We start from the raw sequence: 15,733 nt of genomic DNA, 5'->3' as shown, positions 1-15,733 counted from the left end.
GTTAGTAAAAACACTTGATGAGGAATTCACAACTTTAGTAGAGGTAGCTTCAACACAAGCTTAGGAAAAACATGATGCAACACTATTTAATGTGGTGTGCACCAATGTGAGGAATGACTTAAAGGAACTTGATGGAAGCATTAAGGAACTAAGAAAACACATTGATGAAGGAAAATGGTTGTATAAAAACTATACACTTTGATAAAAGTACTTGATAGACTTTGAGAGTTAGAAAAAAGGAAAGATGAGTGAACTTGAATCACACACTGTAAAACTTCAACTCTTAGAGACCAGAATTGAAGACTATGGTAATGAAGTGGAGAAAATGTATAGTGTGATCAAAGTCTTGAAATTTGACAAGGAGAAGATAGCAAAGAGATTCTCTAGTCTTAGAGAAAATTTTTCAACAAAGATCAGCATTTTGTAGAGGTAGTTGGAGGAATGTCTTATGACAAAGACTTCCTATGAAAAGTTTTCCTAAATTGACATGAGTACAATTGAAGTAGCATCTTATACACTATGTGCACTAATCAATATTTTAGATACAGTGAAGGAGAACTAGAAGAAGGAAGTGGAAAGACTAAAACTTGTACATGTAGACTACTTTTCCAAGATAACAAGTTGATTAGCAATAGGCCACCCAATTTTTGTTGATATAGTTTTTGACACCTTTGTCATTCATGTTAAAGGGGAGTACTATGTAAAGGAAAATTGTACAGTTGTAAATTTTATATTGTATATGTAATGGGGAGTACACTTATGTATCAATGTAAAGAAGTGATAATGAATGTAATGATCCATCAAAACATGAATAAACTTGTTATTTTTTGAAGGCAATTTTTTGTAGTTACTTTCATTTGTTTTTTTATTATGTATGACATCATTTTGGAACTTAGACAATTTTCTCAAATGTTGCCATCAATTCCAAAAGGGGATATTTCTAGAAATATGGTCAAATAGATGTCTTGATCATTATCATTGATGACAACACGTATTCAAAATTTTAGTTATCCATTTAGAGTTAGAAAATTGTCTAAGTGTCAGATAGTTTGCAGCAATACAAAGACAGATGAGATGTGTAGGGATGACTCATTGAGAGTTAGTTTAAGTGAATTTGAGGAAATATCTATGATAGTATCATGATGACATATGCTAGTGTTCAAGTGTGTATGGACAATAAAATGTGAGTTACATTTGAAATACCAGTATAGGTATTTAATAAAGTAGAACAAAACATACCAATAATTAGAGTTATATAGCTTAAGGAATTATTTTGGTAACAAAATAATTACTAAGTCATGATGACCCAGCTATGTAGATATTATTTGATAATTTATTTATATTATATCAAGTGTGTGTAGACATGAAGGCCAATTGAGTAGAGATTTTCTAATATACAAGGTATAAGTAAATATCTTATCTTGCATAGATATTGTCAAGTTAGATGTGCAATCTATGTGCTATATGAGATATATGTGAACTATTTCATAAGCCTTATGTGATGCAAGATCTGATATATGATCAAAATAAGTGTGAATTACAACTATGAGAAACAATTGTATGTATTACTAATCTTGTGAGGAATTGAATTGTATAATTGCATGTTAGAGTAGTGGGCTCTTCTTGCATACATTGTATTTGATCTATAAACTCCTAATAGGGTTGAAAAAACCCCTAACAATGCCTAGCCCTCTAACAAGGACTCAAGACACTATATATATATTTCATAGACTCCTATCAGGGTCAATATCCTTAACAAGATCCCATTGTTTAGTGAATCATCTAGTGAGTATCATCCCCACTGGGCTCTTCCCTTGGCCATGGTTTCACTAGTTAAAAAATAATGGTATTATGAGTTCTCTATGTGCATGGTTATATTTTTTGTTCACCATTTCTGGTTTACTTTCATATGCAAGTTATAAAGTAATTAACAATATTCAGTTGTGAGAAAAAGTTTGTAGAATACTGACACCCCCCTCCTCTCTTAGTATTATCTATTTCTAATAGTGTTTACATTTATTAAATAGAATAATATATAAATTATTATTTTTAGGCTTTCCAAAAAAATTCTCAACATCCATGCCTCAAGAATATGACACAACTAGTTGATATGGATATCACTCAATTGTGTTGAAAGGCACATTTTCTGTAAGGAGGGTGTGTTGCTTTATTAAAAAAGAGAAATAAGGGCTTGTAGGTAATTAATTCACCACTCATATTTGTATCTCAATTTTCTATATCACCTATTTGTAGAAGTTGAGTTATTAAGATACATATTTTCTAATGTTTCAAGAATAATATTCCTTAGCAATTGAATTTTGCGTGTTCAAATGTATACAAAGATTTAGAATTCTGTGACAATATTTGGACCAACAAGAAATGATGATAGAGTTAATTCACACTATCAATACATACTGCAATTGTTGAGGGACAATGTTGATTGGAAACCTATCCTTTTAAGACATGCAATAATCAAATACATTGTAAAGCATGAAACAAAAGTAGATAGAATCTGTAAAGGATATCAAGATATATTGATGCCTCTTTCAAATCTAGATGATTTAGTGGCATGGGAATATAGAAATATTTTAACAAAGATAGTTGTGCAAAGAGATATTTGAGATCAAGAAATATGTCATATGCTATTATAACTTCCATTGGTTAGTGAAGAATATATATATTTTTAATATAAAATTCTCACACGATGTTTTTAAACCTATAGTAACCAATGATGAGGAAAATGATGAAGAATTCACAAAATATTTTTTTTGATGGTTGCAAAATAAGACATCTTTGTATGGAAGTTATTAGTTTGATTGATGTCAGTAAGGTCCTAGATGTGAGATCCTACAATAAGGAGGAGAGAATAAATGAGGACCAAGGAAGACAAAAACTATTATGAAATTTTTTCCTAGTTATTTTTCTATTCCTCTATGTGACTCTCATAAGTGGGTGGAGTTTTGTTTGTCTAATTTGTTACTATAAAAACATTTTCATAATTTTCAATGGGACATTAGTAATAATGATGATACCATAGTATAAAACTGGAAGTCACTCAACTATAATCATTGGCATGTCGAAATACAAGAACATGCATAAAATGATGAGCCTTCAACTGATTTAGAGTTAGAGGATAATGGAGAAATTTAGGAGAATATAATAAAACATGATCAAAAAATCATATTCGAGTTACACTATAGTCAACATATTCTAGTTTTTGAAATTGATGCATTGAGAACAAGAGATATTGATGTTGGAAATGTAGTATAGACTAGGTGATTGAGATTGGTGTCTGTGTGTGTGTTGGGGGGGGGGGGGGGGGGGGGGGGGTGAATTAGGAACTAATAAAACTTATATTTTAATTCACCAATTACACCATCACCATATAATCTAATCTAATTGCATGCATGAAAGACTAAAATAAATAAAACATTCATGACACTTGACACAAAATTTGCTAACCCATAAAACCTTCCAAATATAAAGTAAAACTAGGGTGGGGATGATACCTGCAAGCTTTATTACTATAATATAAAGTTAGCCAATTAAAGCTTACAATTGATCACTTCTAGTGATTTTCCCTATTAGGAGAAATAAGGACTATTAGATCCACCTTGTTAAAGGATTTGGACAATGCAATAAAGTATCTACTTTGTTAAGAGATTCAACAAAAGATTGCTACATTCACCTTGTTTAAAGGATTCGACTAATGCACCTATTAGGATGAATCAATAGTAGATCTCTAATCTACAACTTTGTTTATTGTACAAGATTCCTTTTGTTAAATTGTTCACCTTGTTGTGATAAATAAGTCTCTTCTTTTCCTTATATTGCTTGTAGCCTTAACTTCTTAGTTCACACTCATCTACTTCTTTCTTTTTCATACTTATCTATATGGATACGATAAAATGCAATATATAAATACCAATCTAATTAATTACCTTTTGGAGTCAACTACACTACCAAATTCAATAATCTTCACTAAGTTGGCCTATTGTTAAAACTTGGGTCCTAAAGACCACTCGAGTGATGTTCTAACACTCAAAAATACTATCAATTCATCAAGCTCTAGCACTCTAGTGACACTGATTACTCGATCCACATTCATCACTCAGGAGTAGTGTGAACTTGGCCAATACTTGGTGACTCAATGAAAATTGAAGAATTTGGTAGGCACTGAAGGAATCAGTTGACACTACATGGCTTGGTCAAAACTACCTCCATTCTCTTTGTTAACATTTTAAGCTCAATAGACACTATAGAACTTAGTTAACACAAAAATATTCATCAATTACACTGATGAGATCTATAGACTCTATGAAGCTTGGTAGCAACTAATATCTTCTTCTGGAGCTTGGTAGACTCTACTAAGGTCAATATACAATGCATATTGCCTATGATTCTTGATACCAACAATGAAACATGACTTACACTATATTTTGTCTTAGATTCTCTGTAGAAATTATGAAGCTTGGGAGACTCTTCTTTTTGCATATGAAGCTCAACAACAATGTAAACAACTGACTAAGTGTTAATTTACTAATTGACAAAATATTTGACCTTAATGTAAACAATCTCACCCTTTGTCATTAGTGACAATATTGATTACTCAAAATACAACTCAAAACTCCCCCTATCCACATGTTTGGGTCTGTAACTTAGTTTTGACTGTTGTTTGCTACTACAACTTAATAAACTTTGACTCTTGTTTTTTTAAAATTTTTTTTTTTTCAAAATTTCTTTTGTACATTATTTTTGTACATATTTTCTCATTCCTTTGTGATATACATTCCTCCTTGTATAAATATACTTTTGTATGATGTAACCAATATATATTCCCCCTGATTTTGACACAAATGCCAACATGTATATCTAAAAGGTAACACCAAAATGTGAAAGGAAATCACTGTGTACCTTCAAAATTATGGATATGGTCTCATCTCATTTCTCTTGCAAAACTTTTAAAGCATGCAAGGCTATCTGCACCTCACCTAATAATTCCCTCATATAATTAGCCATAGATAAATTGTTGTCATGGATCAATGTTTTTTCATGTGTAATTGATACATTTTTTCATTGCATCCATGTTGGAAAGTATCATGCCTTGAATTTCTATTAGTGTGTCCCTTATCCTAGCTTCTTCCCTCAACAACTCTACGTGAAGATTTGTTAGATATCTATTTTTTACAAAATGTATAGAACTATTGCTAGGATCAAGTGACAACTAATATACACTTTCCTTAATGTTTGCATCTATTTTAGAAAACTTATCCTTTATTTTCTTAGTAAAATTTGATGTGTCATTCAACTTCACAAATAAAATAAGAACATTATTTATAGAGTTTTCAAAATTTACAAGAATATTGGATAACTCCACTTGATCAATAACTATTTTCTAAGCCATCTTCTCAAAAAAATTATTTTCAAAAATTATTTTTACCCTTTCTAGAAGATTTTCTTGACCATTTAGTTCTGCATTATACTTGTGAACATTTTCAACAAGTTGTTCTAAAATTGGTTGCTTATCATCAACCTCAATACTCAATGGATCAATAAATATGCCCTTAATATCTTCAAGTACTTGATTTTTCTTTTTCTTCTCTTCTATAAGATTTTGTTCGATAGCCCTCTTCTTCCATAGTTTACCAAGGGCATCCATTTGATCAAGGGTTAGATTAGAAAGATCCCAATATGGTATTACAATATCTCCCTCTAGATCAATTTCCTCATTAGAGGTTTGTACCTCTTTACCCTTTTCTTTATGTATAGTAGAAGGAATAATTTCCTTTCCTTTGCTCAAAGCTTTAGCACTTGGTTGAGGCTTAACCTCAAGTTTCATTGCACTTCCACTATTAGAAACAATAGTAGAAATACTATTTATTATATGAGAAATAAAACTAATAGTAAATGTACTCAAAATACCTTGTTTCTTGGTTTGGTCTACTACTATAACAACTAGAGTTTAATGCTTGGTAGAGCATAGTACTTGGTAGAGTAGCTCCAATGCTCAATAAGACAATGTTTACCTGAACTAAATTGATAGAGACCTTCTCTAAGATGGATGACACTAAGGCTTTGTACAAAGAGAGTTGGAGGGAGGGCATTACCTCTACTACTATCTTTTTTGGGTCTAAATCCTGAATGCTCTAGATGTCAAGAAGATCTCCACTTGTAGTCTAATCCTCTTCATCCTCTTCATTATTTACCTTTTCATCCACATTATCAATTTCATCAATATCATCATCATTTATCTCCTCATCATCTTTTTAACATCATCTATTTGGACAACCTCATAAGTAGTTTTTTGTAGACCATAGCTATATTTTCATGCAATTATGTTAGATTTCACAATTGACCAAATATCTTAACAGGATTAGGAATGCAATGAATTTTGGGGTTAGCTTTTGCTCTTTCTTCTTCAATAATTCCTTCACTTTCTTGTCAAATAGATTAGGAATAAGTTGCCTCAAAATCTATTCTTTTATATCCTTTGCAAGATTTAATGCATTCTCCCATATAGGTGCAACTTATTTTAGAATGACATTAGGAACTTTCTTGGTTAGTTCGTCTATAGAGTACTCCAACTTTTCCATTTTAGGCACTACAACATCCTCTATTTGTTTCCTCTCCTATTTTATCCTAGTGTAATACTCAAGAGACTTAATATATGACATACCTCCTCCTTCTATTATTCTTTTCAATCTTTGTTCCAAGGTAGGGGTAGTCTTTTGAAACACAATCTGCTATGGTTCATCTTCATCTTCATCTTCACCACTCAATCTTAGCTTCTTCTTGGATTTTGCAATTCTTCTAGTGAATACAATAGGGGAGGACTTTGATGTCCTAGTTATGATAACCTTCCATTTCTTCTTGGGAGGCTCTTCTTCTTCTAGTTCCTCTTCCTTCTCTTCTTCTCTTTCCTCTTGTTCAATATCATCTTTGTTTCCTTCTATTATCATAAGAGGGGAGCTAGATAATTTATTGTCTTGGAGAGTTTTCTCCACTTTCTTTCTTCCTCTTTTCATAGCCTAAGGGATTTTGATTTCCAAAGAAATCTTGGCCTTGGCTTCTCATAGGTGCCAAAGTATGGTTCCTTGGGATCCACTAGATCATTTATAAAACCTTTAATTATATTCATTGTATCATCAATGTTAAACTCATATCTAAGAGGCTTAACCCATGCAACCCTTGGCCTTACTTCATTTATATTAAATATGTCACAGTCCACAAGGAAACAAATATCTTTCTCACACTCTTCAACTAGTTTCTTGGGAATTTTGTATCTACTTTGCATTTTTCCCTTAAAAGTTTTGAAGTAGGCATCCATGATGCTATCAAAATTATCCCCCATTTTTTCTATGAACTCATTAATTTGGTAAACTATAGGTGTATCCTTCTTCCATGGCACAATACCTTTGGAAGGGAAAAACATTTGAACATATAAGAAAAAATAGGTTAAAAGAGATCCAAACTTACACGACTTATTCTTTGACACTCATATTCTCTCCATGTTTTTGCTAAGTTGATTGAGTTGTAACTCAGCAAGGTCAAAAGACAAGTTATTCTTTGCAACTTTTTATGCTAGCTTAATAGCTTCACACAGAATCATGTTTAGACATACCAACGTATAGATCTTGTGAGCAATGACATGAATGCCAAATTCAATCTCCATGTTTTTCACAACATTCAATTTCATCTCTTTATCATCCCACTCGACAAGATTTTTCTTGGCCAGTTCAACTAGACCTAGGGTTTTAGTAGTTTTGGCTTTGTTAAGAATAGGTAACTTTGTGATTCAATGAATCATCTTTATAGTGATCTTAATTGGTTGATCCAGTGATAAATGCATGTCATGAACTCATCTTATGATAAAACTAGTCCATTTCCCTTGAAAATCTCTTGGCATGTCAATGATATGTGTCAAACCTTCATGTTTAGATGCTTATGCTCAGGTTTCAAACTCCCATCCACATAAAGCGTTGTGAACACCTAGGTCAGTTCTAGGGTTCCTAATTCTTGGATAAAACTATGATAAAAATGACCCAATATTATGAATAGAAATACCTTAGGAGGAATTTGGGATTGCACTCCAGCTTGGTCAAGCTCTTCTACAATTGCTAGATTCAATTTGAACATGGGAGCTTTGCAATCAACTATTGAAACCAACATTTATGAACCTTTCCTTGCTTTGTTGCTAGAATATGCCATACTACATGATAATGCTTCAAATGTAGGAATGAAATTTGATGAAATTACTTCAAAATATTTTGGTGGATCAAAGATACTCTTCACACTATTCTTTGTAAGTTTGAGGTGAAACAATAATCTTTGATCTCCATCTTTTAATGAAATTTTGTCTTCAATCCTCCATTAATGTATCACATACTAGTTAGCTCAGTGACAAGCTATCCAAATTACTGTATTCCTTAAAACTCATGATATACTTTCAACTTGGTAAAGTCTCCAACTTGGAAAAGTCTTTGACTCAACAAGAACTCTAATATTTCCATCTGCATCCAAGATTGGTAAGGTCTTGCAACCTAACCTTGCTTAGTAAGTTCCTGCAACCCAACCTTTCTTCGTGAAGTCTTGTGACCTAACCTTTCTTGATAAGAACTTCAAATTTCTTCTTCACTCAATGATCCTTGTGCATCTAAAATGTTGATATGGATCTTCTTGCTTGGTGACTAGAACTAGTATGAGTTACCTCCTTAGAATCACAGTTCTAGTAATCTACATAAAGAACTAGGTTGAAAAGGTTGAGTCACACAACTCATTGACTTGGGTGTCAATAATTTTAAGACACTGATTTGCATCCTCAAGAGATTTTCTTATCCATTGCTACCCCATCTAATTTCTGATATTGTCAGCCTTTTATTTGTTTTCATATTCTATTCTTCATCAGTTCATATATTTCTTAGCAAGATGTCCAAGTTTTATACATACAAAACATCTCTTTGTAGTGTCTCTCTTCCTTGTGTGATGTTTTATGAAATTTTCTCCAATATGCCCATAATCACAACAATAGTGACACCTATTCCATGAGTTGTAATACCAAAAAAAATAGCTTTCATATTTTTTTCTATTGGGTTACATTTCTTGGTCTTGCATTTTGAGGATTTGTTCCTTTGTTTATTGCAATTGAAACATTTTCCTTCAAACTTGGCTTTCTCTTTGCATTCACCTGATTTATGTCCATGCTTGTACCAACTATAACACTTTCCACTGAAATTTTATTTACCATTACTCCAACACTTATTTGATGTATGCCCTATCTTTCCACAATGATTAGAATTAGGTCATTTGTTCTTTTGAGCTCTTTACTGAGATGATTCACCTTCTGTTGTGTATCCTAATATAGCTTTGCCTTGGTGTCTAAATTGTTTTCTCATTTAACTAATTCAATCTTTCTTGAGATTTCATCATCCTCTCATTGGATTGCTTTTCTATGCTGAGATCATTCTCCAATCTTTCATTCTCTATACTCAAGTTGACAAGCTCTTTATTTGTATCATTAAGTTGATCAATAAAATCTACTTGTTGAAGGGATAGCTAATGAATTTCATTGTCCTTTTGTTCTATCTTTTTCAGTTAGCAATCTCTTGTCTTCTTTGGCTTTTTCCATTTGTTCCATATTTTCACACATTCTGACTATTTGAATTTATTGCTCTCTTTTCAATTTTCAACTTCTTCACCAAGAGTGAGATTCTTCTCAAGTAGGTCTTTGATTTTTGTATTATCTTCATCTAAAATTTTGTGTTGGACAATATCTTCAATTATTTCTTCAATGTAAAGATTGTCATTTAGTTGTGTTGCATGGTATTTTATTGTTTTCAAGGATTGAGAGGGCTTTTGCCTTACTTTATTTAATTGATTCATGGCCAATTGTAGATCCAACTTTTCATTGTCAATAGCTTTATTCAATCTATAAACTTCCATTGCCTTTGATATTTTCTCAAGCCACTATACTTATGGTTGTGAGAACCAATGCTCTGATGCCAATTGTTGGAAATGTAGTATAGACTAGGTGATTGAGAGGGGATGGGTGGTGTAAATTAGGAACCAATAGAACTTATACTTTAATTTTCCAATGAAACCATGTAATCTGATCTAATTGCATGCATGAAATACTGAAAGAAATAAAACATTCATAACACTTGACACAATATTTGGTAACCCATAAACCTTCCATATAGAAAGTAAAATTGGGGTAGGGATGATACCCACAAGCTTTATTATAGTAGTATAAAGTTAGCTTGTTAAAGCTTATAATTGATCACTTCTTCTGATCTTCCCTATTAGAAGCAATAAGGACTATTAGGTCCACCTTGTTAAAGGATTTTTACAATAGAGTGAAGTATCTACTCTATTAAGAGATTCAACAAAAGATTGTTAAGTCCACCTTGTTTAAAAGATTTGACTAATGCAATTGTTAGGATGAATCAATAGTAGATCTTTGATTTAAAAATCTATTTGTTGTATAATATTTTATGAGCCTCTAAAAGGCCATTATTTTGAGAAACCTTTATCTTACTTTTAGAAAATTATCTTGCAGAAACATTTTATGACTCTATGGTTTAAGCAAAGGAACTTCTATTTTTATGAATATATTATCTATATGTTAAGACATGAAGATTGAAGTATACATAGTTCATAAATGCTATGTTTTCTTGAATCTATGGACTTCTATGGTATAATGAAGAAATATTACATGGTGATGAATGTTTCCTCATCCATGCTATGTTTGGGTAGATTCCTTCCTATAGCCATAGGATTTTCAAAGAGTGATAGTTTGAAAATAATACCATTTCTAACATTGATGATGAAATAAATATATATGTCTATGGAAGTTGTATGCATTCAATGTTCTGTAGGTACTTTCCATGCATATTCAAAGTTAGCATTTTAACTTTAAGTCAAAGCCGAGCAGATTGATGAATCACTACAACAAGAAAATTATTGTGTGATTTCTATTATGGGAACATACAAATATAGCTCCCTTAACCTTCTATATTCTTGGAGGGGGTAAATCATAATTAATGATATTTCTATTGTAAATTTTATGAATCTATAATTGATCCTTATTGGTTGAGTGATCGTAGAAGTAGGAAGTTGTTGTAGTTTTTGTTTAAATAACACCCATTGTAGCTTTGATAGTAGTTTTTGCCAAGACAAAGAAAAAATAGATTGATTTTCATAGTCATAGTGTGTGATCTTGTTTTTAATCAAATGTAATCTCTTACTATTAATGAATATAATACAAAGTTTAAGTTTCCATCTTCTATCTTGATTGTCTTTTCTATTCACTCATCCAAGGGGGCCCACTTGGTTAGTGAACTACTTTGTTAGAATAGATTTCATTTCCTTGTTTGTTTTTTTGTAATGTAGACTTTTGTTGTTCCTATAGCCATTGGTAACAAAATCATAGAGTTGCTCATGTAGCATAGGTGCATATATAGATTTAAAGTTTTCAACATTACTCTAAGCTCTAAGATAAGATGTTATTTTAGTTCCTAGCTTAAGTCTCCTTCAGAATTCCCTTTCTATTTTATTTGTAATGACTTGAAGAGGAATCAAAACATATACTTTATAGCCACCCTCTCAAGATTACTCTCTAGGGTTGACATAATAACTTGAAATCAATATATTATTCTTAGGAAAATACATGATTCTATCTAATCATGGAGTCAATGTAAAAATATGTCCAATCCTTGGTTACTTAGGTATTAAGTTGACCGATCATTTTTGGTGTCTTTGCTAGGGAAGGTATCAATCTAATTCAACCTTGGAGTCATTATGTTTGTTTAGATTTTGTATAATTTTTCATGAATAGAAGAAGAGACCTCCTAGGGAGATTTCTTCCTTGTAATACTCAGGAAGAAATTTTTAATCTTGAACCTAAAGGAACTCATAGTGAGAACAAAGAAGAGCATTTTGAAAATCTATTCTCTAGTACCCAAGAATGAATACCCTCATCCTCTAATGAATCCTTGCATTTGAATGATCTCTTTGCTGAACCTGAATAGCAAGATAATCCACTTGTCCTTATCATCTATCAAGCACCACTTCTAGTACCTCCTCAAGAAATAGATCAGCCTTAGCATCAACCAAAATTTCCTCTTCCTCCACCCAAAAAGGTAACCAAAATTTGAAGAACATGCCTAATGTTGCATTTCCCAAGTTTTATGGCCTAATCACTGAAGACCCTAAAAGTTCTTTTTAAGTTTGACATACTATGTAGAAGATATGAATATACAACTGATTCCCACAAACTAAAGTTGTTTCCTTCTACCCTAAAAGAACCTTCTCTTAGATGGTTCATGGGTTTAGGTGCTAATGCTATAGCAAATTGGCATGCAATGAGAAACTTGTTTCTCACAAAGTATAAGGAATACTGCAAGGGTCAAGATTTGAAAGGAGATGATATTTTTAAAATATCCCAAAGGGATGATGAAACCTTGAAAGATTATGTTTCCCAGTTCATGTTCAACTTATAGTATAATACACGATAACAATTGAATGACGAATCAGAGAAACATCTTTTTTTCTAAGAGGTGTAAATGGTGGAAGCATTGAAACCCTAGATCTTATGGAAAGAGGAGATATTAATCAAAAGAATTGGACTGATATATAGAGTATATGCTTGAATTATTCTAGAGCTACTATGAAGAAAGGTAGGGAACTTAGAGATCTACCACATAAGTCCAATGATAGTTTAGGAGTATTTAAGATGGAATTATCCAATTTGCTGTCAGATTTTGAGCAAGACATTATTAATGATGCAGCTACTTAGCTAGACACTATGCAAACTAGAAGAAAGAAAGATGAAGCTAATGCCATGTTGATTGAATACTATCCACATTGTAGAGAAAAGAAAAGGTACTATAGATGTAAGTCTATTGCAAGCGTAGAGACACAACTAATGCATACTAAGTTCAAAGCCATTGATGAAAATGGAGAGGTACTTTGTTTTGCTCAAAGAAGGCCATGGGATCAAAGAAAAGGTATGCCACAAGATCCTCTTCAAAGTTATAATAATAATAATAATCATTGGAAAAAAATTTAGAATACTAGTTTTAGTGGAAATAATAGTTGGTAGCAACCTCAATAGGGTTGGCAGCAACCTTAGTAGGGTTGGCAACAAACTCTAAATTAGAATACCCAATCTAGTCAAAAAAACATTACTACCACCACCTCAGTAGAAAGCTTTAATGCCTCCTCCAATAGCCACTACTATGCCTCCCAAGAAGACACAACTACTAGCTCAACCTAATCCTAATTTGAACAATACTAAATAATAGGATCAACAACTTAACTATTCCATCTCATTGAATGATATTCACTTAAGGTCAAGCACTACACTTCCTACACCCCAAAATCCTATAAAAACTAAAGTTCAAGATCATTCAACTGAGCATATAGATGAGTCAAATCAATAGACCTCTCCTATAGCCAAAAAACCTCCATTTCCCTATAGGTTGATAAAACAAAGCTAGCCCATGGAGAACCATGTAGTCATTGATTTTCTTAATTAACTAAAGTAGATAATAGTAAAAATACCATTGCTAGATGTTATTAAGGAAGCATACATTAAGCAACAAGGAAGGAAGAAGAAAGATGCCAAAATAATTCATGTCCTAGGATAGTTGTCTAATTTAATGCTAGAGAAAGTAATTGTACCTAAATACGCTAACACTTAGAGTCCTATAGTTTCAGTCACTATTCATGGGATCCAGGTTCAAAATGCTTTGGTTAACCTAGGAGCATCTATTAATGTCATGAAAAAAGAGGTATTGTCTAAAATTCATATCATTGGCCTCAGAGAGACACCCACCATACTTCAACTTGCTGACACCTCTACTATTAAACTAAATTGGATGATAGAAGATGTTATACTCACCTTGAATTCTTGGGAGTATCTAGTTGATCTTGTTGTTCTCTCCCTAAAGGATAATATGGGAGGATATCCTTTAATTTTAGGAAGGCCATGGTTGGCCACTACAAATGCTTGTATATCTTGACAATCTAGAAAGATGACAATATCCAATGGTACTCATACCAAGAACCTAACTCTATACTCCCTGCTCAACCATTGTTACTAGATGACCAAGTAATCCGGCCAGACTTGGGTGATGATGATCCAAAAGTCAATTCCATCCATTACTTATTGATGATAGGTAGAGATTCATTTATAGCTACTTGAGAAGAAAATGAAATAATTTCATCCATTATTCTAAATGAATATGGAATAGAATGTAAAATGTGTCATCAAGATGAATGTATCTTCGAGACAATTTTTCCATCCTTGAATTCAACACATCATTTAGAAGATTCATAGTTTCTCCACTCATTATTACCTCATGAGATGGATTCTTCTCCTATTACCCAATTATTCATGATAGATAAGGTTATTAAGATGGAAGTTAGTCCAGGGAAAGAATTGAATGTAAACAATGCCTTATCACCCTCTGATCAGAAGGTTATGTCGTAGTTACTATAGGAGAATCAAAGTGAATTTTCTTGGGATTTAATTTACTTGAAAGTATTAGACCATATACTCTACACTCAAAAGATTTGCATTAGCCCTAACTTCAAACCTCTTCGATAGGCTCAAATGAGAGTTAACCCTATCTTAAAAGATATAGTTAAGAATGAATTGCAAAAACTATTAAGTGTTGGTTTTATATACCCCATCTTTGATAGTGAATGGGTCTCACCCCTAGTTATAGTAACCAAAAAGGAAGGAAAATGAATTTTTTTTGTAGATTATAGCAAGCTCAATTCAGCCACTAACAAGGACCATTTTCCCTTGCCTTTTATAGACCAAGTCCTTGACAACCTATCTAGCAAAAAGTATTTTTATTTTTTGGATGGTTTAAGTGGTTACAATCAAATACAAATAGCCCTAAAAGATCAAGAAAAAAAAACTTTCACCTACCCATGGGGAACATTTGCCTACTCAATCTTACCTCTTGGCTTGTACAATGCCCCAATGACATTTCAACAAGTTGTCATCAATATATTTTTAGATATTTCTGCTAACAATATGGAGATCTGCATGGATGATTCTACTATTTATGGTACTACTTTTGAAGAATCAAAAGAAAATTTAGAAATGGCACTCAAAATTTGTTAGGACTATAACCTTTCCTCAAATAGTGAGAAATATTTTATCATGATGGAGGAAGGGGTAATGCTAGGTCATTTCATTTCATCTAAGGGGATCCAAGTATATCCATAAAAGATTGAAGTCATTAGTGCCTTTCCTACACTAGAGAAGTAGAAGGATGTACACATTTTTTGGGGACATGCTAGATATTATAGAAGATTTATTAAAAAATTTAGTCAACTTGCAACACCTCTCTACAACCTACTTAAAAAGAATTCTAAATTTTCTTGGGACTCTAATTGTGCAACATCCTTCCTGTAGCTTAAGAAAAGTCTTACCACAGTGCCTATTTTGAGAGGACCCAATTGGGGCTTGCTTTTTCACATTCATACAGATGCCTCAAACTATGCTATTAGTGTTGTGCTAAGACAAAAACTAGACTCAGTTGAATATGTCATTTATTTCATCAATAAGAATTTTCAAGGTGAATAATTTAATTACATAGTCACTAAAAAGGAATTAGTTGCAGTCATCTATGCTCTGAATAAGTCTAGGAATTATATTACTAGATATGAAATATTTGTTCACACTAAACATTCTCCTATAAAATATTTGGTGAACAAG

The sequence above is a fragment of the Cupressus sempervirens genome, chromosome 8 (genome assembly GCF_028749045.1).
Source record: "Cupressus sempervirens isolate cs-2001-9-10 chromosome 8, ASM2874904v1, whole genome shotgun sequence".
NCBI classification, from domain to species: Eukaryota; Viridiplantae; Streptophyta; class Pinopsida; order Cupressales; family Cupressaceae; genus Cupressus; species Cupressus sempervirens.
The sequence above is the reverse complement of the archived record's forward strand: the minus strand, read 5'-3'. Positions refer to the sequence as shown.